The sequence below is a fragment of the Scyliorhinus torazame genome, chromosome 2 (genome assembly GCF_047496885.1).
Source record: "Scyliorhinus torazame isolate Kashiwa2021f chromosome 2, sScyTor2.1, whole genome shotgun sequence".
Taxonomy (NCBI): Eukaryota; Metazoa; Chordata; class Chondrichthyes; order Carcharhiniformes; family Scyliorhinidae; genus Scyliorhinus; species Scyliorhinus torazame.
In genome coordinates this window covers 192,207,057-192,234,059 of record NC_092708.1, presented here as the reverse complement: position 1 = coordinate 192,234,059, position 27,003 = coordinate 192,207,057, and the positions used below count along the sequence as shown (strand labels likewise).

At 45.2% G+C, this 27,003-nt stretch overlaps 1 protein-coding gene across 26 annotated transcripts in view; it reads left to right on the top strand.

Annotated features, from left to right (window-relative positions):
• Nucleotides 1-276: 276 nt before the first annotated feature.
• The window catches only part of LOC140394487 (poly(rC)-binding protein 3), a 283,234-nt gene continuing 256,507 nt past the window's right edge, over nucleotides 277-27,003 (top strand). For 9 of the 26 annotated variants that reach the window (XM_072481831.1, XM_072481924.1, XM_072481857.1 and 6 more), the window contains exon 1: nucleotides 284-674. The gene's annotated coding sequence lies outside the window, so the exon portion shown is untranslated. Of the gene's footprint in view, nucleotides 675-27,003 lie in introns of all 26 variants that reach the window. The other 17 variants (XM_072481933.1, XM_072481937.1, XM_072481907.1 and 14 more) reach the window with 6 other exon arrangements.

Below are 27,003 nucleotides of genomic sequence, written 5' to 3'. Positions count from 1 at the left end.
AAAATGGGAAGGCGGCGTTGATTGGTGGTGGCTAGGAGAGGGCGGCCGCTGTTTGGACTGTGGTGGGTGCTGCTTGGCGGGGTAGTGAGGTGGCACCGCGGCTGTTGATTGGAGGAAGGCAACCATGGCGGCGGCGATTGGTGGCGGGCGGGGCACAGTGGCGCTGATTGGTGGGGACGGGTGCGGCTCGGACGCCGCTGATTGGTCGAGGGCGGGGCGGCGGCGGCGGTTGGTCTCGCGCTGCCAGTACTGTGCGGCGGGTAGTGCGTCTGGCGCTCAGTCTGAGAGGCGACAGCAGCAGTAGCAGCTGGTGGGCAGTCGGGTAACGGCTTTCCCCCTCCCCCCTCACTAAACCTTTCCTATTCACCCTCAACCCCCCCCCTTCCCTCCCTCCCCCTTCCCCTCCTCCCTCCCTTCCCCTCCCTCCCTTCCCACCCACCCCTCTCCTCAGGTCTCCCTCGGTTGGGCCCGCGTTGACCCGACGGGACGCCGACTATTGTTCCCGCCGACCGACTCCACTCCTTCCCCCCCGCCCCATTTCTTCACCTGCCCACCCCAACCTACACCTACAATCCTCGGTACCCGGGATTGGAGGTTCTTTCTGCTTCTTCACCTGTTTCCCGCCCCTCCGGTGTTCCTGACGACCTCGGGCCTGCCTTGGACTCCCGGACCTGGTGAGTTGCGGACATGGGTGATTAATGATGATAGGGGAGAAGAGAGAAAGATGTGTTGCAGGTGGTTGGCGTTTTAAAAATTAGTCTTCGGGGAAAGAGGTGGTGGTGTGCCCCTGGTGGGCGAGGGGGTGGTGGTTACCTGGTGGGCGTGGGGGGGGGGGGTTACCTGCTGGGCGAGGGGAGTAGTGGTTACCTGGTGGGCGAGGGGTGGTGCCCCTGGTGGGCGAGGGGTGGTGGTGGTTACCTGGTGGGCGAGGGGGGGTGCCCCTGGTGGGCGAGGGGGGGTGCCCCTGGTGGGCGAGGGGGGGTGCCCCTGGTGGGCGAGGGGGGGTGCCCCTGGTGGGCGAGGGGGGGGTGCCCCTGGTGGGCGAGGGGGGGTGCCCCTGGTGGGCGAGGGGGGGTGCCCCTGGTGGGCGAGGGGGGGTGCCCCTGGTGGGCGAGGGGGGGGGGTGCCCCTGGTGGGCGAGGGGGGGTGCCCCTGGTGGGCGAGGGGGGGGTGCCCCTGGTGGGCGAGGGGGGGTGCCCCTGGTGGGCGAGGGGGGGTGCCCCTGGTGGGCGAGGGGGGTGCCCCTGGTGGGCGAGGGGGGTGCCCCTGGTGGGCGAGGGGGGTGTGCCCCTGGTGGGCGAGGGGGGGGGGTAGTGGTTACCTGGTGGGCGAGGGGGGGTAGTGGTTACCTGGTGGGCGAGGGGGTCGTGCCCCTGGTGGGCGAGGGGGGGATTGCTATACCCCTGGTGGGGGAGGGTGCACCCCTGGTGTGGGGGGGTGGTGTGTCCCTGGTGGGGGAGGAGGGGGAAATCTCCCCAACTCAGTTTGTTTGGGAGGAGGAGGGGGGGGGGGGGTCAGGTGTTCTCGCGGAGGGGAGTGTGCTTTTATGGCATTGGCTGTGTGTGAAGCTGTATCCACTGAGCCACGTTATTGTGAATGCTGCCATTTGCTATATGGGGTTTTATTGGATGTGTGCAGTTGCACTCCAATTTTGTGCTGATCTTGAGTGCCCTCTGACCCATGGGTGTATGAATGTCCTGTGTCTTGTTGGCATGTGTGTCAGGAGAATGGTGCAGTATCTATGCATTTGATTTATAGTTAAGAGCAAGTTCACTTGTGTTCGGGGCAAATGTCAGCGACCTAATAGCAGGAATCACAAAACCATTTGTGTATTTTAAATGTGATTCCATGTGTAAGTGACAAACTTCAACCATGCTACTTGTACTTATGAGGTTTTTTTAAAGTAAAGAACAAACTAATATTGCAACAGCTATTTATGCAGTTATTAAATATTTACTGAAAATTACAGTCAGCAACTGACTGTTATTTTTGTGTTACTGGTTGCTGTTTAGTAGTGTCAACTGAGCTGGTGTTTCAACAATATGCCCTGAATTGTTGAAGAAGTCCTGGCAGTATTATTGCCCATTTGAAGTAGTTTACATTTTCTGTACTAAATTCCCGAGTACATTTTGCATACAAACACCATGTGGAATATGTTGTGTTTTTGTTAAGGAACCATAAGCTTTCTGTGGTAACCTTTTATTTGTCATTCCTGTCTACTGTTTGAATCTTCATTGACCATTTGATCAGGCAAAAATCTTGAAATGACACAAAAGCAATCATCTTCAACAAAAGAGATCCATTAGTGGAACACATGTTTAACAACGCAATTAGTTTAACTCCCTTCTTGTTTTTTTGAAGATTTGTTTATGTCATCAGTGTCCGTACTACCTATGTTTGTTGGCTGTGGGAGCTTATGCAAGCTGTTTTAACTGTTAATTTCTGTCATGTAATGCAAGAGCCCTTTTTTAATGAGGTCTTGCAGCCGTTTGTATTTATCAAATAGCATTCATTTCTGAAATATTTGTTTTTCCTGTAGAAGGAAAATCAGTTCTCAGTGTGTCCTTGTATTGAGAACAAACATACGATCTTGTGTCTTTAACCTGAGTGGAGGCTTAATCAGGAGTCCTGTACATGACCAGCAGCACCACTGATCGCATGTGCATGAGGGCAGTACACAATGGCATTGTCATGTCTTCTGACCATTGGATGATTGAATTGGCTTGCAGGAGGATATGAAGCAATGTCCCTATTGCAGTCAATACAATTCAATACATTCCAGAATGCAGTGTTTCTCATGACAACTTCAGGAGATCAGCTTAATGGTAAGGAAAGCTGACATGGGAGAAAATAAATGCGGTGTTTTATGGGGAGGTATGATTCTGCACAAAATAGCAACATTCTTCACATGATCCTGTGCAGTTTTAGATTTTGAAATCATCAGCATATGCAACTGAGTTTGTTGATTTCTTTGCCTGGTATTTTCATGTCCAGGATTTATTTCCCCCCTCCACTATCCAGAGGTGTTGAGGCCAATTGTAATATGGCCATCTTACCTGTGTTTCGTTAAATCCGAGGGTAGGGACTGAACTTGATACATTCATGGTCTGTGTATGTTTACCTACTAAACAGTGAGAAATCAACATGAACTCTGAAGAGTCTCTAATGTAATCTGTATGCCTGTGGCACCATATTAATTAATAAATAAATAATTATAAAAATTTTGAAGTTACATGCTAAACTGAAAATAGTTGATGTTAGCACTGCTGAGTGTAGTGTCTTATTATAACAACAACTTGCAGTTTTATGGACCCTTGACCTTTTAAAAAGTCTCCCAAAGTCCCTCAAGGGAGCATTATCAAAGAAAATTTGACATTCAGCTGCACAGGACAGTTTGAGCGAGTTTTGGTCACAAGTTAAGAGTACAATTTAAGAGTAGGGGTTTAGGCCTTTGAGCCTACTTGCCATTTTGTAAGGTCATGGCTGATCTGATTATGGCCTTCAGCCCACTTTCCTCTCTTCCCCATAAACCCTTTAACTTGTCAATTAAGAACCGTGCCTATCTCAGCATTAAAAATATTCAATGACTCTACCTTCTCTGGTGAGAATACCACGGACTAATGAACTTATTTTTAAGATTTTTTTTTTTTTAAGAGTACCCAATTATAATTTTTACCAGTTAAGGCACAATGTAGTGTAGTACCGCACGGGTTGGGGTGCTTTATTGACTCTCTTAATTGCACTCTTATTTGATGTTTTTTATGTTGCCATTGATCTTTGTTATGTTCGGGCAGTGCCTTTAACAGGAGCAGCCCTTTTGTGCTTTGTCCTGAGGTTTGTTTCCTTCTATTTTGTTGGTGGACCTCAAAAGAGTGGCCAATCCACCTATCCTGCGCATCTTTGGGTTGTGGGGTGAAACACGGGGGAAATGTGCAAACTCCACATAGACAGTAAGCCAGGGGTGGACTAATGAACTTATTGAGGGAGAAAAAAATCTAGTCTTGAATTGGGGGGGGGGGGGGGGTCCCTTAGTTTTAAACTGTGCTCTAGTTCTCATCCTCCCACAAGGGGACAATTCCTCAGTTCCCTGATAAGCTTATGTTTCAATAAGATTACATCTCATTTTTCTAAATTCTAATGGATGCCAACCCAACCTGTCCACCAAGATAAACCCTTTTGTCACAGGAATCAGTTGTGAACCTTTTACGAACTGTTAATGCTATTATGCCCTTTTTCAAATAAGGAGATCAAAACTGTCCAGGCGTGGTCTCACTAATCAATGCCTTATACAATTGCAGTGTAACTTTCCTACTTTTACACTCCATTCCCCTTGCAATAACTGACAACATTCCATTTCCCTTCCGAATCATTTGCTTTACTGGCTTTGTGATTCCTGGAATGGGAAATTCAGATCTCCCCTGCCCCCTTGCAATCTTCATTTAAAGAATATGCTGCTTTTCTGTTCTTCCTGCCAAAATTGATGAGTTCACATTTTCCCACAAATTCCATCTGCAAATTCTTTACCCACTCTTGTCAAAATCCCTTTGTAGACTCTATGTCCGCCTCTCAATTTACCTTCCTACATATATTTGTCTCGCCATGAAATTTAGCAATCATTCGTTCGGCCCCATCATCAATTTATATCAATTGTCAAGAAGAGGTCGAGTGCTGATCCCTGTCCATGAGCAATCTGTTTCTCCCTACACCATGAGCTCCTATTCTGTTTAGTAACACTTGATGTGACACCTTGTCAAACATATTCTCTAGTTGGGGAATTCTAGGGCTCAACATCTAGTCAGAAGGATGGTGGCCATCGGAAATTATGCATGCAAGGAGGCTAGAATTCATGGGATGGTTACCAGCATAGAAGGCGGCCATTTGGCTGTCATGACTGTGCTGGCTCTCAGGCAGTGCATTCCAGACCCTTACCACTGGCCGCATAAGAGATTTTCTACATGTTGCCGTTGGTTCTTCTGTTTATCACCTTAAATTGGCAACCTCTGGTTGCTTCTTGAGCGTTAATGGGAATTTTCTTTTTCACATTATCGACTTTCCAGATCCTTCAATATTTTGAATACCTCAAATCTCCAACTCGTTCCAGTGAGAACAGCCTCAGCTTCTCCAAACTGTCCATAGTTTGAAGTTCTTCATCCCTGGAACTATTTTTTTAGTTAGTCAAGGGACTTGGGCTTTTCTGGCTAGGCCAGCATTTATTACCCATTCTCACCTTGAGAAGGTGGTGGTGATGTCCATTCTTGAACCTTTGTAGTCTGTGGTGGGTACACCCATAGCGTTGTTGGGGAAGGAGTCCCAGAATTTTGACTCCGTGACAATGAAGGAATGATGATATATTTCCGAGACAGCATGGTGAGTGGCTTGGAGGAGAACCACCCATGTGTCTGCTGCCCTTTGTCCTAGGTTTAAGATTCATTGAGCAGGATCTGCTCCCGATCCCTTGTTCCTTGACCAAGTTGTCACCTTGGCTTACCTGACCCTCCCTGTAACCTTCTTTAGTTTGGTACTAGCTCTTTTTCCCTTTTCATGCCCTGTCTGTTACCTCACTTTTTTCCTACTGTACCATTCTAGACAGCAGTTTTTTCTGCCTTGTGTTTCTTTTAACTTCCCTTCAGGGGTCGTAAAACCTCATTCAAAATGCAGGTATACCAACAGATCCAGACCTGTCTCCACTCTAAATTGAAACTAGATCCAGGTTTCTCCCTTTTAACCTACGAAGTATGTAAATTAAACTTGGAGCAAGACCTTATTCCGAACACAAATGCAATTTATTACGTCTGGGGTTCGTAACATTTCTCATTCTTCCTGAAATTTGGAGCCTGGAATTGGCCCTAATACAGTTGAGGCCTATCTAAAGCTTACCATAGCTTCCTTTTGTATTTGACATCTATTTTTGAATTCCAGGATCAGTAGACCTTATTGACTGCTCTCTCAACCTGCCCTATGACTTTCAATGTTTTGAGTACAAATAATTTTGTCATCTGAAAATTGAGATTGTGCCATGTATTCCAAAATCTAGGTTAGAAGAGCAGATGTCCTAACATCAACCCCATTATAACCCCCCCCCCTGTCTGAAAAACTACCAGTTACTGTTGCCTGTTGCTGAGCCAATTTTGTAACAATGTTGCTTTTGTCCCCATTATTCCAAGAACTCTAACTTTGCTGTCAAGTCTGTTGTGCTACACTTTATTAAATGCGTTTTGCACCACAACGGTCTTACCATTTAAACCCTCTTTGCTACCTCATCAAAAAATGTCAATCAAGTTCGATAATCACGATTTGCCTCCCACACCTGGCTTTCCTTAATTTACATTAACCTGTGGCCATTCATTTTATTCCTAATTATTCTTTCTAAATACTTTACCAACAGTGACGGTTTAAACTGGGCTGGGCTGCTTGCACCCTTTTTTGCACAAGGGTGTAACATTAGTACTTCTATTCCTCAGTAAACATCCTTTATTATAATAACAAGTAGGCCTACATTAACACTGCAAAGAAGTTACTGTGAAAAGCCCCCAGTCCCCACATTCTGGCCCCTGTTCGGGTACACTGAGAATTCAGAATGTCCAATTCACCTAACCGCGTCATTTGGGACTTGTGGGAGGAAACCCATACAGACACAGTGAGAAGGTGCAGACTGCACACAGAGAGTGACCTAAGCCTGGAATCGACCCTGGCTCATATCTCAGGAGGTTTGTAAAATTGTGGCTGAAATTTTCACCCTCAGTAGTTTTGAATACATCTAATTTTTAACTTTTAGGTCCACCCACATTGCCTGCTTTTAGTCATTTTAGGACCCATTCAGTGCCTCAGATACCTTTGCTTTCACTACGACTGTGGCACTATATTGCTTTATAAAGACAGGTACAAAGTATTTGTTCAGTATGTTCAGCGATTGCCCCCCCACACACACCTTTGTGCCCATAATTCCAACCCCCCCCCCATGTCAGAAGGGTTGTTTTTCACACACCCCGGGTTGGTGCTTGACCCTGAGTTGAGTTTCTGACCATGTATCAAATACCTTGGACTATCTACTGCAATCTCCATAACATTGCCTGGCTCCCACCCAACTAGCTATTCCAATGCTCTCTTGCCAGCCGCTCATCTTTCACTCTACGTAAACTCGTGCTCAGCCATGGTGGCTGTCTCACCTTGTGCCAAGACTTGTTCACCCACCATCATTGTGCTTGCTGACCTACACTGGCTCAGTCTGAAAATGTCGTAATTTTAACATTTTTATCCTAGTTTTCAAATCCTTCTGACTTCATCCCTCTATCTGTAATCTCTTCGAGCCCCACAATTGAGAGATCTTTGCAAACTTCCAGTTCTGGCATTTTAAGCAAATTGTTCCACCATTGACTTATTAGCTCTAAGCTCTTGAATTCTCTCTCTCTCCTCTTCAGTACCATACACTCCTCCGTTTAAGGTATTTCTTAAAAGCTACCTCTTTGACCAAGTTTTACGTCATCTGAGGCTCAATTTGGCTCTCGCACTGGTTTGAACTAGCCAGTGTGTGGTTGGTGAGGTAGCTGGTAATCCTGCTTCTTGTGCACCTGGTAGATTAAATTGTATTAGTATTCCTTGAATTCAAATGCCAAGTCATAATAGTTGGGAGTTCTACTGTAAAATGTAGATAGAGCTACCTCAAAAGTGAGTGCTCAGCTCTATTCATGCCCCTTCAATTGATGAATTTTTCCAGAAATTGCTATTTTTAGCAGTGACACTACTCTACCCATCTAAATATGAGCAGTGAGTGAAATTTTACAAGGAAATATATGCAGTACTGGAATGGTGTTATCCTCTGATTAAGTCAGGAAATGTAGCCATACGTGGCCTACAAATCTTTCTTTCAAAATAGCATTTGAGTATTCTCAGTCAAAGACCATTGTCAGCTGCTTTCAAATCTTAAAAAGGTTAGGTAGGCGATGTGGATGACTGAAAAATAATACCTCCAAGTCGGAATTCCATCTCTTTAATGGCTCAGCTGGCTCAAGATATGGGAAGAATTAGTCATACAGACCTGGAAGGTCCCAAACTTGACCTTCATCTGAGTTGAATAAGCTATTTCCATCTGAAGGAGCAATATGAATGTTAAAATTTACCTAAACTTTTGAATAGAGTGGAAAGTCAGTTGGTTCAAGCTCTTCACTCTCCAGCGAATCCTGTTGGCAGTGCCCATTTTGTGTTGCCCTATATGTTTAAATAACTCTATTTAACAGGCCACCGGAAGAGGGCATTTCCTGTTTCTGTGGCATTAGTCACCTATATAAATGGATTGATTGAGGTTGACCTCTACGCCAGAATCCATTTTCCAAAAATACAGCAGTGTGACCAGCCTTATAAAATTCTGGCCGTGTTGCCCTAGGAAGGGGAGGGGCTGGCTCGGGGGGCGTGGTTGGGGGTGTCCATGTAAACTCCTCACCCCCACTATTCAGAGCCATGCTGCTCTGAATAGTGGAAGCCATGGCCAGCGTTCTTGAAGCCGGTGGGGGCCGTTGGTCGCATCTCCCATGATCGGAAGCACTGCGACTGATCGCTCTGGGGCACTGGTCTGCGACCGGTCTGTGGGTTACGAACCACAGTTTGAAAAAGCCCGATTTTGGGGGGGGGGGGGCGCGAGGCAGGGGTGTCTGATAGTCTCCCCTTCTGTTTGCGTTAACGATTGAGCCACTGACTATTGTCCTGAGAGCCTCAAACAAGTAGAGAGGGAGAGTTAAGGATGGTGTGGAACACTGTTTCCTTGAATGCGGGTGATCTGCTATATTTGAGGGACCCGGGGCCAGTTATGGGAAACAGAGTGTGCTGAAGAGCTTTGGCTCTTTCTCTGGATACAAGCAAAATTTAGAGAAGAGCGAGTATTTTTTTGGTCAACACTTGGGTGGGGTGCGTGACTATCTTTCTGCCTGGCTGGGGTGAACTTTAGGTATCTGGTGATTCAGGTGGCTCGTGATCGGGCATGGCTCCGTAAATTGAATTATACCAGCCTAGTGCGTCGGGGTTGGTTTACCAGCCTGGAAGAATTGAAGGACAATTTTGGACTAGTTTAGTTACCTCCAGGTATGCAATTTTGTTAGGTGGATGTTTCTGACATGCCCGGTGGTCCTGTCATCCTTGCTAGCAATGATTCTTTCCTGTTCTGTGTTGGTGGGTAGTACGTCTGGTATATATGGATGGACTTTGGAGGGAGGATCTGGTGTTGGTGAAGGCCAAATGGGAGTAGGAGCTGGGCCTATTTTGGAGGCGCTGGTGTATAGTGAAGTCCTTTGCAGGGTGAATGCCACGTCATCTTGAGCGAGGCCGAGCCTGATCCAGCTCGAGGTAGTGTTTAGGGTGCACCTTACTAAATCCAGAATGAGTTATTTATTTGTGGGGGGTTGCTGATGGGTGCTAGTGCTGTTCAAGGAGGCCAGCTAATCGTGCGTACATGCTCTGGTCCTGTCCCAAGCTTGTGGGGCTTTGGGCCTTGCACCATGTTGGTGATCCTGAACATTTGAGCTGGAGCCCTGTCCTTTAGTGGCTATATTTGGGGTTTTGGACTTGCTGGGACAGGTGTGGGGCAGATGTCCTTGCCTTCGCCTCTGGTTGCCCGGAGGCAAGTCCTGTTGAGTTGGAGGCAGACGATGCCACCTAGTGCCTCGGAGTGGCTAGGGGAATTGATGGAATTTTCACACACCAAGAAGGTCAAATACTGTGAGTTTTTAAGATAAAGATAGTTTTTTGAAGAATAAAGGGATTAAGGGTTATGGTGTTCGGGCCGGAAAGTGGAGCTGAGTCCACAAAAGATCAGCCATGATCTCATTGAATGGTGGAGCAGGCTCGAGGGGCCAGATGGCCTACTCCTGCTCCTAGTTCTTATGTTCTTATGTGAGGGGGTCAATTGAAGGGTTCTACAGGAGATGGCAACCATTTATATTGTATTTCACGGAATTGGTCACTTGGCTGATGGGGGGGGGGGGGGGGGGGGGGCTGTTTTGAGCGTGGGGGATTGTGCAGATGGGATTGGTTTTTTTTTAGTTTACCGATTGAGTTTACTGTGTAAACTTAAGAATATTTTTGCAACTAAAATCTGCAACTTATATTCAAATTAATCGTCGCATCCTAAATTAATAATTAGTCTTATCACGAGCATTCCTTTTGATAAAATTAACATAGAAAATAGGTGCAGGAGCAGGACTTTTGGCCCTTCGAGCCTGCACCATCATTCAATATGATCATAGCTGATCCATGCAAATTCAGTATCCCACTCCTTTCTCTCCATACCCCTTGTCCGCAAGGGTCACATCCAGCTCCCTCTTGAATATATTAAATGAACTGGCCCCAACAGCTTTCTGTGGTAAAGAATTCCACAAGTTCACAACTCAGAAGAAGTTCTTCATCTCAGTCCTGAACAGCTTACCCCTTCTTAGACTGTGACCCCCTAGTTCTGGACATCCCCCAACATCAGGAACATTCTTCCACTTCTAGCCTGTCAAGTCCCATCAGGATTTTAGATGTTTCTTATATGTACATCCCCTCTCATTTTTCTAAACACCAGTGAGTGCAAGCCCTGTTTATCCAGTCTTTCTTAATATGTCAGTCCTGCCATCCTGAGAGTTGGTCTGGTGAGCCTTCGCTGGACACCCTCCAAAGGAATAATATCTTTCCTCAAACTAGGAGACCAAAACTGCGCACAATACTCAAGGTGTGGCCTCACCAAGACCCTGTATAACTTCAGCAAGACATTCCTACTCCTATACTCAAATCTTCTCACTATGAAGGCCAGCAAGCCATTAACTTTCCTCACTGCCTGCTGTACCCGTATGCCAACCTTCAGTGAGTATTCCACCATGACACCCAGGTCTCGTTGCACTTCCCTGTTCCTAAATTTTGTTTTTGCCACAAGTGGATAACCTCACATTACCCACATTATATTGCATTTGCCGACTCAGCCAGCCTCTCCAAGTCACCCTGTATCCTCTTTGCATTCTCCTCACAGCACATACTGCCACCCAGCTTAGTGTCATCTGCAAATTTGGAGATATTGCATGCAATTCCTTCATCCAAATCATTCATGGAGCATTGAGTATAAAAACTTGCGAGTCATGCTACAGTTGTATAGACCTTGGTGAGGCCGCACTTGGAATTTTGTGCACAATTCTAGTTGCCACAGTACCAGAAGGATGTAGAGGCTTTAGAGAGGATGCAGAGGACGTTTACCAGGATGTTGTCTGGTCTGGAGGGTGTTAGCTATGCGGCAAGGCTGAATAGACTTGGACTGTTTTCATTAGAACGATGGAGGGTGAGGTGTGACCTGTTAGAGGTCTACAAGATTATGAGGGGCATGGATAGAGTGGATGGGCAGACACACTTTCCCAGCGTGGAAGGGTCAGTCACCAGGGGGCATAGATTTAAGGTCTGTGGGGCAAAGTTCAGAGGAGATGTACGAGGCAGTTTTTAAAAAATAAACATTTTATTGAGGTATTTATGATTTTATAATAATAACAGAAGAAACAGTGTGCATACAAATGAGGAAGGAGCCGCGCTCCGAAAGCTAGTGACATCGAAACAAACCTGTTGGACTTTAACCTGGTGTTGTAAGACTTCGTACTGTGCTCACCCCAGTCCAACGGCGGCATCTCCACATTACAAATATAAATATAGTGCAAAGGCCGTCTTCCGCCCTCACAGGTCCCACCTTTTTTAAACACTAAACTAACCCCCCCTCCCCCTCTGCTAACGGTTAATTTTCCCCAAAGAAGTCGTCGAACGGCTGCCACCTCTGGACGAACCCTGACTTTGATCCCCTCAGGGCGAACTTGATTTTCTCCAGACAGAGAAAGCTAGCCAGGTCTCTGACTTCGGGGGCTTTTGAGTCCCTCCAAGCTAATAGTATCCGTCTCCGGGCTACCAGGGAGGCAAAGGCCAGAACGTCTGCCTCTCCTCCTGGATTCCTGGATCTTCTGACACTCTGAAAATCGCCACCTCTGGACTCGGTGCCATCCTTGTTTTTAACACCTTGCGCATGATATCAGCAAACCCCTGCCAGAATCTCCTAAGCTTCGGGCATGCTCAGAACATATGAGCATGGTTCGCTGGTCCTCCCGCACCTTGCGCACTTGTCTTCTACCCCACAGAACCTGCTCATCTGGGCCACTGGCATGTGAGCCCGGTGCACAACTTTAAACTGTATCAGACTGAGCCTGGCACATGTTGTGGACGTGTTGACTCTAAATGCATCCGCCCAAAGACCATCCTCTATCTCTCCTCCTAACTCCTCTTCCCATTTGTGTTTCAGCTCCTCGGCCTGCGTTTCCTCTGACCCCATGAGTTCTTTATAAATGTCCGAAACCCTCCCTCCTGCCACCCATATTCTGGAAACTATCCTGTCCTGTATCCCCTCGATGGTAAGAGTGGGAAGGGTGAGACCTTCCTGCGTAGGAAATCTCGCGCCTGCAGGTACCTCAACTCATTCCCACCCGTCAATTCAAATTCCTCCTCCAAATCCCTCAGGCTGAGAAAGCTCCCCTCTATAAACAGATCTCCCATCCTCTCAGTCCCTGCTCTTTGCCATCTCTGAAACCCTCCATCCAGCCTCTCCGGGGCAACCTGATGATTATTACAGATTGTAGACCTGACCGATGCTCCCTCTGCTCCCACAGTTTCCTCCATCCACCCCACCCCCCTCCCCCAACCACCATCCACTTCCTAATCATGGCTATATTTGCCGCCCAGTAATAATTACTAAAGTTCGGCAGCGCCAGCCTGCCCCGATCAAATGCCTTCTCTGCGTCCATTGTGACCACTACCTCTATGTCCCTACTCTCTGGGGGCATCATGATCACATTCAGCAGCCTTCTAACGTTGGCCGCCAACTGCCTGCCCTTAACACATCCCGTCTGGTCCTCCTCAATCATGTCCAGAACGCAGTCTTCGATCCTAGAGGACAAGATTTTGGCCAACAATTTGGCGTCTACATTTAATTAGGAGATCGGTGAGATCGTGGCCTGTGACATCATCGGGGGAAGCGCCCCTCGCTCTCTTGCCTCATTAAATGTCCTCATCAGCAGCGACCTCAGCATCCCAGAGAACTTTTATAAAACTCCACTGGGTACCCGTCCGGACCTGGGGCTTTACCCAACTGCAAGGCCTTCAGCCTTTCTGCTATTTCTTTCATCCCGATCAGGGCCCCCAGCCCTTCTACCAACCCTTCGTCCACCTTCGGGAACCTCAGCCCGCCTAAGAATTGCCTCATCCCCTCTGGCCGAGCTGGGGTTCCGGCTCATGCAGCCTGCTGTAAAACTCCTTGAACGCCCTATTAACCCCCGCTGAATCTCCGACCAGGGTCCCCTCTCTGTCCCTTACTTTCCCAATCTCCCTGGCTGACTCCCTCTTTTCTTTTTTGATTTTGATAAATTTAAAATACCCAATTCATTTCTTCCAATTAAGGGGCAATTTAGCATGGCCAATTCACACTGCACATCTTTGGGTTGTGGGGGCGAAACCCACGCAAACACGGGGAGAATGTACAAACTCCACAGGGGCAGTGACCCTGAGCCGGGATCGAACCTGGGACCTCTGTGCCATGAGGCAGCAATGCTAACCACTGTGCTGCCCGCCTCCCTCCTTCTGAGCTGCTGCGCAAGCATTCTGCTGGCCTTCTCTCCGTATTCATATATCGCCTTCCTCAGCTGCTCCACCGCCTTCCCTTTAGTTAACAAACCAAACTCCGCCTGTAGCCTCCGTCGTTCCCTTAAAAGCCCTGCCTCTGGGGTCTCTGCATATCTCCTGTTCCCCTGAAGTATTTCCCTTATCAGTCGGTCTGTCTCTGCTCTGTCTATCTTCTCCCTGTGGACCCATATCAAGATCAGCTCCCATCTGACCACCGCCTTCAGCGCCTCACAGACCATTGCAGCTGAGACTTCCCCCGTATCATTAACTTCCAGATAGTTCTGGATACATTTCCTCGCCCGCCCGCACACCACCTCAACCGCTAACAGTCCGACATCCAATCTCAAATGCGGTCATTGGCCACCCTCCTTGCTCACCTGTAGGTCCACCCAATGGGGGGCATGATCCGAGACCGTGAATGTTGAATACTCGGTGTCCACTACCCCTGTCGGTAAAGCTCTGTTCAAGATGAAAAAGTCGATCTGAGAGTACACTCTATGCACGTGTGAGTAAAAGGAAAACTCCTTCACTCTCGGCCGCCCAAACCTCCGTGGGTCCACACTCCCCATCTGCTCCATAATCCCCTTCAGCTCCTTTGCCATTGCTGGCACTCTGCCTGTCCTTGAGCTTGACCAGTCTAGCCTTGGGTCAATGACTATGTTGAAGGTCCCCCCCCCCCCCGCCGCCCCCCCCCCCCCCCCCCCCATGACCAACTTATGTGAATCCAGATCGGGGATCTTCCCCAACATCCTCGTTATGAACGCCACATTATCCCAATTTGGTGCGTACACATTCACGAGTATCACCGGCAGCCCTTCCAGCTTACCACTAACTATGATGTAATGGCCTCCCACATCCTCAACTACTCTTTCCGCCTCGAATGACACTCGCTCATTAATCAGGATCGCAACCCCTTTAGTCTTAGAGTCCAGCCCCGAGTCAAATATCTGTCTGACCCATCCCTTCCTTAATCTAATCTAATTGGTTACCCTAAGATGCGTCTCCTGTAACATTGCCACGTCCGCCTTCAATCCCCTCCAATGCATGCCCTCTTTAACCGGCCCATTTAGCCCTCTTGCGTTCCATGTGATCAGCCTGGTTAGGGGCTTCTCGCCCCTGCCCCCCCACCTCCGCCGATCAACCATCACCTTTCTTGGGCCAGCCTGCACATCCGCAGGCCTGCCCCCAGGCAGCCTCCGTCCCTGACCTCCCTTTTGTCCCCCAGCAAAAGTTCCTCCCCGGTCAGCAGAGTAGTCCCCACCCCCAATAACAGCACTATACAAATATCCCCCTTCAACAAGCATAACAACTGCTCACTCCCCACTGCGCTTCCGTGAGCCAGCCCGCCCAGCTAGTTTGGTAGCCCCCGCCCATGGCGCCAGACATTTTCCCACCTATTGTTCCCCACCCCTTCCCCGCTCGGACACATACATGCAAAAGGAAACAATCAAAAATTCACACCTCCATCTCCCACCAGAACAAATGCAAACTTTAACTTGCACAAATATGTGCGCAGCCCCAGGCTCAATACAGAAGGCATTACAGATATAGTCCAAAAACATTTGTACCGTGAACGCTGCAGCAAAGTTCAATTACCTCAGTCCGCTGCTAACCCGTTCTTCTGGCGAAGTCGATCGCTTCCTCTGGCGACTCAAAGTAGAAATGTTGCTCCTCATAAGTGACCCAAAGACGGGTCGGATACAGCAGTCCAAACTTCACCTTCTTATTGAAAAGGGTCGACTTTATTTGGTTGAATCCTGCTCTCCTCCTGGCTATGTCCGCGTTGAGGTCTTGGTAGATACTCAGGATACTGTTTCCCCACACTTACAGCTCTGTGTCTGCCTGGCCCACTGTAAAATATGCTCCTTGTCCAGGTACCCGTGGAATCTCACCACCATCGCCCTCGGGCTCTCTGAGCCCTGCCCACCATCAAGGGTCGGGTGAATGTCCCGTCCCCCATTAGCTTCTCAAACATGCCTGCTATATATACCCCTGCAATCGCTCCTTCGGACCTCTCCGGGAGGCCAGTGATCCTCAAGTTCTGCTGGCGGGACCTATTCTCTAGATCCTCCACCTTCACTGGAGCCTTTTCTGCTGGTGTCTCCGCATCCCCACCTCCACCTCCATTGCTGTTTGGTGTTCCTACTGCTCAGTCAGTGTCTTCTCCACTTTCTGGGTCACCCGATATTGAGCATCCAGTCTGTGTTCCAGCCGAGCAATCGATTCCCTAATCGGGTCCAAGCATTCCTGTTTCTGCTTGGCGAAGCCCTATTGTATGAACTGCATCAACTGCTCCGTCGACCGCTGGGTGGAGCACCTCTCACTAGTCACTGCCTGCCACTCTGGAAAGGACCCATTTATTCCCACCGTCTGCTTCTTGTCTGCCAACCAGTTCCCTATCCACTTGGCATTTCTGACTGCAGATTGTTGCGCATGCCTCAGCGTTGTCTTTTGTACATATGTGCTGGGCTCCTCCTCCATTGAGGATGGGGGTATTTGTGGAGCCACCTCTAGTGAGCTGTTTAATAGTCCACCACCATTCACGGCTAGTTGTGGCGGGACTGCAGAGCTTGGATCTGATGCATTTGTTGTGGAACCACTTAGCTCTTCTATTACTTGTTGCTTATGCTGTTTGGCACACTTGTAGTCCTGTGTTGTAGCCTCCCCAGGTTGACACCTAATTTTTCGGTATGCCTGACGGTGCTCCTGTCATGCTCTCCTGCCCTCTTAATTGAACCAGGATTGATCCCCTGGCTTGGTGATAATGGTAGACTAGGGGATATGCCGGGCCATGAGATTGCAGATTGTGGTTGAATACAATTCTGCTTATGGCTCACAGTGCCTCATTGATGTTAAGCCTTGAGTTGCAAGATCGGTTTGAAGTCTCTTCATTTAGATTGGGATAATGCCACACCACACGATGGAGGGTATCCTCAATGTGAAGACGGGACTTTGTCTCTACAAGGGCTGTGGTGGTATGGTGTTCACTTCTACCGATGTCATGGACAGATGCATCAGCAGCAGGTAGATTGGTGAGGATGAGATCAATGATTTTCCCTCATGGTTCCCTCACCACTTGCTGCAGTCCCAATCTAGCGGCTGTCTCCTTTAGGACCTGGCCAGCTTGGTCTGTGGTGGTACTACTGAACCACTCTTGGTGATGGACTTTGAATTCCACCACCCAGCGCATATTCTGCGCTCTTGCCACTCTCCACTTCCTCCAAGTGATGTTCAACATGGAGGAGTACTGATTAATCGGCTGATGGTGGCCGGTACGTGGTAATCGGGAGGTTTCCTTGCCCATGTTTAACCTGAAGCTATGAGGACTTCATGGGATCCAGAGTCGATGCTGAGGATTCCCAGGGCAACCCCCAGTGTATTTTACTGTGCCATCACTTCTGCTGGATCTGTCCTGCTGGTGAAACAGGACATACTTCGCAATGGTAATAGTGGTGTCTGGCTTGTTAACTTTTAGATATATGCTGACAATGTCCTATTTGGTAACCCTCCTTTAACCCACTGTGGACATTATGCTCTGCCTGCTTGTTTGCCATCAAGTTGTGGATAAGAAATCATTATGATGCAAAAACTTTGTACCCTAGCCTCTGATTACGTCTTTATGATGGGTTGAATGTGTACTTTTGAGGTGCAATATATAGACACAACTGAAAGTGTCTATTTTAAACTTACACCCCAAACCTATCACTGCTGCTGAAAGATTCATCCCATGCGTTTGCCAGCTCCAGTGTTCTCCCTGCATCATGATGTCCAACCAACATAAAGTGTAACTCATTTAAAATTACAAGAATGTAATTAAATCCTCTTCCCCCTCTGCCATTCGCCCAACATGTCAAGTTGAATATTTTTGTCCTCTACAAATGGAGAAATCTTAATGAGTTTAGTTTCATACAGTATTCCAATTATTCTGCACTCGCAAACCAGCTCAATATGGACAGTCATGATGTTAAAAGGAATGGCGTGCTCACAGAAAATTGTGTGAAAATTATAATTCAGTTAGCTTTTTGAAATTACAGTACAGTGTCTGTGGGCACCCCCCCCCCCCCCCAAAGGCTTGAGTGTAATTTCAGATTTCCCTTGAGTATTGGGGACAATTTAGTTGAAACATACTGTATGGTACTTGCTTTCGTGCAGAAATGTCAACAACTGAATGCTGTTTTGAGGATTTCTAATTATAAAACCGAAATATTGAGAAGGTGGAGTACCCTCGCCCTGGGCAAGGCACACTGTCTGAGAGGTCCCCACCCACTTGCCCAATCAAACGCCCTTCCCACCTCCAAATGCACCGCACGGGGGAGCATAATCTACTGCTCGAAGTTACAAATCCGGTTCTCCAAAATTAGCAATGAAGACGTCAAAAATAAACAGGTTAATAAAACAATTTATAAAAAAATAAATAAAACCGAAATATTTTTTAAAGTATTTTAGGTGGATTAGCAACCAAATTGTTTTGCCAATTCTTGTGAGAAGGAAGGGACTAACACAACTCCAGCCTGCATTGTTATAAATTTTGGTTTTCAAAGAATTTCCATATCACTTTATTGTTTTAATATATTGCTTTTAAACTGTTGTACTTGCCGTGCACCTAGCAGACTGGATATTTTTCATCTTCAGTAAAAGTGGAAAGGATTGTGTATTTTTTTTTATTCATGCCATGAAGGTGTCATTGGCAGGGTCCGCATTTACTGCCCATCCTTTAGATGGGCATGGAAAGGAGCTGCCTTGAACTCAGGAGTGTGACACAATGTATCTTGTAAGAATAATGTAGGGTGAACAATTTACTGTAACTGCGTCCAACCACTAGATGGCGATCAAGTGGATCACATGATACTCTTGATTTGGGGCGAAGTTTGTCAGGTGAAATAGAGAATAGTTGTGCTATCAGGAGCTCTGTAATTAGAATCATATTTTTAGTGAATCTGTAATCTTTTATATCTTAGCAAGCAAGTCGAATCTATTTAGTTGTGTAAATAAATGAGCTTTATTCAAAACTTAGCTTGATATTATTTGTGAGATACCACACTTCAAAGCCATCCTCATTCAGAAAGCAAAGAACATCACAGAGTATTCCAGAATTTTGACGGCGAGGATGAAGGACAGTAACATAATACCAAATCAGGATGGTTTGTGTCTGGCACTTGGAGATTGTACTGTTCCCTCCTTCCTACTCCCCTCCTGTGTGTTGGAGGTTGTGGATTTGAAGCTGTTGCTCAAGAAATGTTAAAGAACTAAATTCAGACAAACTTAAAAGAATAGTGTTTAGTCACAGTTAAAACTATTTTTCGTATATTCATTTCAGGAGGAACACTTGAGGTTTGGCAGGTGATAAATATTATTTATATTGAGACTAATTATTTTCTTTAGAAGTCATTATATAAAAGAATGTTAAGGGATCCAGGATGGAAGCACTTAGGAAGAAATGGCAGACACTTCAGGACAGAAGAGGAAGACAAAGTTAACTCGCTTGGAGCATATGAAATCTATTTCAGTAATAATGATATGGAGATGCCGGTGTTGGACTGGGGCGGGCACAGTAAGAAGTCTTACAACAGGTTAAAGTCCAACAGGTTTGTTTCGAATCACTAGCTTTCGGAGTGCAGCTTCTTCTGAGACTTCTTACTGTGCTCAGTAATAATGGACAGGGAAAGATAGATGCAGCTTCTGTGATTCTCAGGCAAGAACTTGCATGATGTCTGTGTTTAGCAGTCACTGAAGTACTTTTGAAGTGCAGTTACTGTTGTAATTTCAACAACCAACTCTCACAGCAGCAAAGTGATAATGACTAGATAATTTTTTAATGATAATTTAGGGATAAATATTGGCCAGGACTCGGAATAACTCTCCTGCTCTTAGAAATAACGTCGCAGGGTGTTTTGCATCCACCAGAGCGAGCACGCTGCCTCAGTTTAATGTCATATCTGAAAGACGGTACTTGCAACCACAAAAAAAGTGAAAATGAAGGAGCAAAATAATGAAGCATGCTAACCACTTTCAATCTTTTAGGAAAAATTGGCCAGTAAATAAATGTAGATTTGTGGAACCAAGGAATGAAGAGAAAAGGGGTTGCTGCAATGGTAGGAGGAATGAGAACATTTTGAGTGCAAAAGCCATGTAACATACTGGTCCGTGAGTAATTGGCTCCCAATCCTTTCGCAAACTGGTATCTGCAAAATAATTGAGTAGTTTTAAAAGAACTTGTGTTTATATAGCACCTTTCTCAACCACAATGTCCTCAAGCACTCTACAGCCAATGTATTACTTTTGTAATCACTGTGTTGATGTAGGAGATACTGCAGGCACATTTTAAGGTCCCACAAATAGCAAATGATTTACGTTTTCTTTAGTAATGTTGAAATAGGAAAAATATTGGTGCAGCACTGGGGTCAGCTCCCCTGTCCTTTGCATTTGCCATGGGATCTTTTATGTCCCTCTGCACACAGGGCCATTTATTGTCACGTCTGAAAGATGGCACCTTTGGCAGTAAGGCACTCTCTGTGCCAGCTTAGATTTTGTGCAGAGTTTCCAGAGTGGGATTTGCTGTTTGTCTCCGTTAGAAGGTTGATTTAACTGTCTAGGCCAAAGCTGACACAGTTATGCTTGTGGAATGTGTTGCAATCTGAAATTTAAAACCAATGATCGGATTTTGTATCACTGGCTAGGCCAATGTTTATTGCCCTTCCCTAATTTCCCTTGAGAAAGTGGTGGTGCGCTGCCTCCTTGAACTGCTACAGTCTATGTGGTAAAGGTACACTGTGTGGATTAGAGGGGAAATTCCAGGTGGTAGTGTTCCTATGTGTCTGCTCCCTTTGTCCTTCTAGATGGCAGCAGTCGTGGGTTTGGAAGAATCTGTTGAAGGAGCCTTGCTTTGTGAGTTCCTGCAGTAGATGGTACATACTGCTACTATGACATTGGTGAATGTTTTGTTTGTGGATGGGGTACTCCTCAGGTGGACCGCTTTGCCCTGCATGGTTTCAGGCTTCTTTTGAGTACTGTTGGAGCTGCACTCAGGCAAGTGTATTCCATCGCACTCCTGACTTGTGCCTTGTAGATGGCGGACGGGTTTTGGGGAGTTGGGAGGTGAGTTACTCGCTGCAAAATTCCAAGCCTCTGACCTGCTCTTGTAGCCGCACGCAATATTTATATGTCTGGCCAATGATACCCCCAGGATGATAGTGGGATATTGTGATGGTAGAGCCATTGAAAGTCAATGGTGATGACTTGATTCTCTCTTGTCGAAGATGCTCATTGCCTGGAACATCTGTGACACAAATGCTACTTGCCACTTGTCAGAGCAAGCCTCCATATCTCCCAGGTGTTGCTCGATTTGGACATTTAGTTGGCATATTTGAGTCCTCTACATGTAGAATCAAAGGTGAAGCTACGTAAGAACATGAGGGAGCAAGGGATTGAAAGATTTGCTGCTTTTTATACTCAATGGAACTTGAACCAACAATCTTCTATTGCAAAGTGATGAGTACTACCAGTTGAGCCACAGCTGATGATTCAAATGTGTAGTCACTGTGGAGTCCAGCTTGCTGCGAGGTGGAAACCGTGTATGGCTACCAAATGTGCACTGAAATGGTTAGCTGTCTGATTTGGAGGGAAGTGACTGGACAAGTGCTGACGACCAGCAATCCAGAGAGTTCTATTGGGTGGTCAGCAAAAGTCCTTTTGCTCATCAAGATAGCCAACCTCCCACGACTTTGAATCAAATCCCGAGTGAAATACCTATCCCACTTATTCTTTCCTCAACTTGACCTGATATATCGCACGGAGGTGTGTCTCCTGCAGGAAGACCACCCCCACCTTCAAACCCCTCAGGTGCGCGAAGATCCGAGATCTCTTAACCGGCCTGTTCAGTGCCTGGACATTCCATCTTGCAAATCTTGGGCTTTCATCTCCACTCCCCTCTACCGCCTGCCATCACCCCATTCCAATTCCACCCCTTTCCAATTCTACCTCTTTCAATTTCGCCCTGAACTGGGCCTAGCCAAGATGGCCCCCTTCTCCGCCCATGATGACGCTCAATCGCCAACACTGCCACGTCGCAGACCCCCCTCCCCCACACCTGGCCCACCCCTTCCCCTACTTTCCCCCCCCCCCCCCCCCCCCCCCCCCCCCCTCTATGTGCAAACGGCTGCCTGTGGACCCCACTGGCCCCCGCCAAAACAAAGATGTATCCAAAACCACAGATCGCCCTCTCCAAAAGAGAATTTTTCTCTCCGTGTGCTTGAATAGGCGCTGGAGTGTGGAGACTAGGGGATTTTCACAGTAACTTCATTGCAGTGTTAATGTAAGCCTACTTGTGGCACTAATAAAGATTATTATCCCATGTGCTTTAATTGTACATGCAGTACACTGATTAGGGAACTTTTTAAAATATAATTCTTAGGATATTGGCAATGAATAGAGAACTGGGATGATCATGCACAAATGTAATAAATATATAAACTGGGCAAGCAATTCATAAAAATAGTTCAAGTTATGAAGAAAGATTTGTAGTTTATCGCACGCAGACGGAATGTCTTCTCATCAGAAGGGTGAACTGCCACCTTCCCATTGGCTAAACTTGTTTACTCCTATTGTGAGTATGTAAACTTCTAATTCAAACAATTATGCTAAGAGCTGACTCAGTTGGATATGTTCAGACTACCTGAATAATAATAAAGGCTTTAATTGTAATCTTCATACTCTTGCTAAAGGTTACTGGCTCAGGATCACTATTTGCAGTGGGAATTAGAATTCCTGATAGTTGGATCATTCTGCTGGATATTGGGAAGGGCAATGTGACGCCCTGAACTTTGCATTCTTAAGTGTAAAATGATATGTTCTGTGCAAATTTAGACTTTTCATAATATTCTTGCAGACTTGTGCTGAAGTAGGGTTGGTTGCATTGGAGATAGTAACCTTCCAGCATTTTGATTTGTGTCCAATTTTTTGATTTTGTATTGAGTGACCACAAACCGTTTGGCAGATTAATTAGTGCAATTTGATAGGAATATCATTGTGCCTTAAGTCCACTTATACTGCGTATTTCAGTTTTGATCAAATTATACGGATTAATGATTTTCACAAGTTTACACTGAGAAAAGCTGAAACACTGAGCAAATACATTTGCGCTTGAGTTAAGTGTATAACTGTCCATAATTGTTTTATAAAGCAATACTGATCATGTGTGCTTAAGAGGAATAGATACAAGGTATTGTTACGTTTGAGAAATATTTGGTTAAGCCCTGAAATCATAATGGCACGTTATACTGGCTTACTTCATTGAAAGTTGAGCAATTGAGAGATTGGCTTTTACAGCAGTAAATATTGCCACAGTCCAAATAGTTTTTGAAAACCAGCATCATAACGAGCATCTTGATTTGGTCCATCAGCCTTTAATAACCAATCACCCAGGTGTTGATCTTTGCAATGTCCTACTATAGTTCCTGGTAGACAATTGAAAACTGAGTGCAATGCTGAGGTGCTTTTGGGAGCCTGTCATGAATCCTGTAACTAAAAGCAAAATATAATACTGAAAATAAAGCCTCTATCATAGAACTCATGCAGTTTCAGGGAAATAAAACTGGTAGTCAGATTGATTATCACTGATTCAGAAGGGAGGATATGATGTATCAAATAACTGGACAATCCTATAATGGGATTTAGCTCAGTTTCCAGAGTCGTTGAAAAAGGTTCCACACGGAAGCCTGCTATTTGAGCTTGAAGCAGGGATTCAGATAAAACTTGAAAGGGATCACAAATCGGCTGAAGAATAACATGCTTGGTGAAATGATTCAGGCTGGTATGGACTGTGTCAGCAGTCTGCAAAGACTCCTTTGATTTCCACAACTAACTTAGATGCTGAAGCTCTGAATAAAGTAGTTAAATTTGAAGGTAACACCAAACTAGCTGGGGCATTTAAATGATGAACCAGCCAAACTATTTATTTTAAAAAAAATTGAATTATAAAAGTATAAATGTTCTAGGCCATTGGCAGTTATTTTATATATACAGATATAAGTGATGTACATGGGAAGAAAAGACTAATTGAAATAGCCAAAATCAAATTCTGATAAGGTCACAGATATGAAACATGACCTACGTTTTTTCCGCAGGTCGGGCAGCATCTGTAGAGTCTTTGCAACATTTTTTGTTTTTATTTCCTGTTTCAAACATCCAAAGTATTTTGCTTTTGCAAAAATCATGGCTTCTGTTTGCCTGAGTGTTTCGAATACAATTACTTTTCTCTCTACAATTAGTTGAGGTTTTTTAGTTTCGTCAGACTCTGGAGGAAGAGGTTTGTGAATTTTTTAGTACCTAGGTTGATGGAAGACCATAAGACATAGAAGCAGAATTAGGCCACTTGGCCCGAGTCTGCTCTGCCATGGGGTTTAAAAAAAAATTAAACATAAAAAATCTAGTTGGAAGAGAATATATTTTGGGGAAGGAAGTGGAAAATAAATCGTACTCTTTTCTGTTTTAAATGTACATCTGCCCAGTCCATCCTACTAATCATTATCTTAATTTCTATGTTAGTAAAGTGATTTTAGAACTAGTTCTTTGATTTTTAAGGACTAGTATTCCTTATCAATGACATTATATCCAGACAGCTCCATTGGAGGAGGTTTCCAGTTCACAGTCTGCATAGTGACACCTTGTCACACATCATTGATAAGTCAATTAGGTTAATGGGAACAATTTTGCAATAGGTTGAATTTCTGTCTTTTTAAGTAAGTGCAAATGTAAAAGATACGGTGCCAAATTTTTTGTGATCATTTCTGACAAGTAAGTGCCTTGGGATACTTTGTGAAAGGCATCATATAATGTGAGTTGTTATAACCATTTTCTTTTGCTTTGACTAAAAATTAATATTTTAAAAATGCATCCTATAATGTCAAGGGAAGCACATGTAGGTGCACTGTTTCAGTTGCATACTAATGCAATTGTTAAACTGCATATTTTGAAGCACTCCACAACACCCAGTAGGAAGGAATTTCCATGCATTCGGATGCTAATTAAACAACTCAATGCATTGAAGAATTCTGAGATCTCTATTTTCCCTGGGTGACAGTAATTAAGAGCTAAAGCTATACCTCATTAATATTGGCTTTCACTGGTTTACAAGCGAGTACCATTTATCCAATACCTGTAGTGCTAATGCAGCAGGACATGCAACACAAGCCACTACCAAGGTTTTTATAACTCCACATTGGAGATCATTTTATTAAAGATAAATACAAGAAACACTGCACCAGAATGCATCTCATAAATAACCCCTTAGTCACAAAATATGATCTCAATTCTCAGTGCTGCTTCTGCTCTATTCATAGAAAGACACAACATAGAGAAACTATTCTTTCAGTCTGCCTTTTCCCACTCTTTGAAAGAGTTCTCTAGTAAGTCCCACTTCACTGTTCTTTCCCCATAACCTTTTTGACTATCTCCAAGTTGCTTTTGAAAGTTACTATTGCACCTGCTTTCATCACCCTTTCGGGAAGTGCATTGCATCATCAACACTACGTTTGCTTTTAATAAACCTCCTCTCTTCTGTTTCTTTTGCCAATTACTTTAATTATTTAAAATTTTCTAGCTGATTTGATGAAATCTTAAATATAGACATCCCATAGCACTTTTGGGTGTTCTGGCCAATATTCTATCCACAATCGTCAAAAGGTCCGCAGGCCATTCAGCTCATTCATACTCCACAATTTAACTACCATGTTAACTTGAAGAGCGACTCGTACTTTGATCAATAAATTTTGTATTGACTTCGGGGTTGTGATTGGATGCTATATAAATGCACGTTGCTTTCTTTCAAATATTGGATGTCTTTGGAAGAATTAAGAGTTTAAATGTTTCAATAGAAGCTAATTAATCCTAATGGCATTCCTCATTGGGCATTATGCTGTTCTGAAGGATCCTGGAAGGGTGATGTGCATTCAGGAGGTGATGTGCATTCAGGATTTGGAAAGAGGTAATTTTATTTAGTGAAATTGCTTATTTTTGATTCCTGAAGTATTTTTCTTTCTAGCTTCTTTTTCCAATATGAATACCTCAAAAGTTAAATGTATTACTGTGTGGTGCTGTTTAGAAGCTCAAAATATCCTTTGGTATTTCCCCTCCATGATCTTGTTTAGGTCCCAAAGTTGACAGAAATGTGTGGTTGCTCAGTGGAGATTGTGTCAGATCTCTATTTATACCATTGGAGCTTCAAAGAAGTGCATCTGTCTCTTGCAGTATATAAATTGGACTGTAGCCTGCACATTGAGCAATCAGGAAATCTGAGTACAAATCAATGTAGCTGTTTTAATTTAGTACTTTTTAAATGCTTGCCTGCTTCCTTTCTGCAAGCTCTGATTTAGGATTGAGATGTGCTTTTATCTTCCTTTTTATCTCAAGTTGGATTGCATCGCAAAACTAATTGTCATCATGATAGCACAGCTGAAGTATTATGCGCAGTTTGGTCATCACATCAAAGGAAGGTAAAGTAAAAGTAAAGTTGCTATAGTTCCAGATGACCATAGGTTGCTTTCCCCTTTGAAGGAGAGAGCTGACTGGTGGTGATTTAACCTGAGGATCACCACACCTCAGACGAAGGGCAAGGTTGAGAAGGCGGGCCCCTCATGAATAACCTCAGCTGGTGCAGGAATTGAACCTGCGCTGTTGGCCTTGCTCGGCAAGATCTGAGAAAGTATATACTTCGAGGTTGTAAAGTGAAGTTGCACTAGATTACTCCCTGTGTTTTAACGGTTGTCTGGTGATGAGAGAATGATTAAATTGAGCCGATTGTCCCTTGAGTTTAGAAAAATAAGGTGACCTCACTGAAACAAGATTTTGAAAGGGGCTGGTAGACCCTGAGGTTGTTTCCCATGACTGAAGAATCTAGAACATGGGCACAGCCTCGGAGTAAAGGTTGCTCATTTAGGACTAAAATGAATAGAAATAACTTCACTGAGGGTTTAAATATTGGAAATTATTTACTTTAGAGGGTTGTGGATACTTAATTGTTGAGTATCTTCAAGGCTGATCAGAAGATATTTGATCTCAAACAAGATGGGGGAACATTTATGAAGCTGGAGCTGAGGCAAAGGATTATCCCTCGAGTGAATAGATGGCAAACCAGCTCGAGCTGTTAGAAAGTCTACTTGTTCCTCGTGTGCCAGGCTCAGCCGGATGTAATTTAAGGTGGTCCACAGAGCGCACTTGACGGGAGGGTGGATGTGCAAGAGATAACATGAAGGTTTGGGGAAACTGGCACGTACGGGTGAGGGCCAGTGTACAAAGCTGTGTAAATGTATCATTTTGCCATGTATATATCTTGCTCTGCGCGATTTC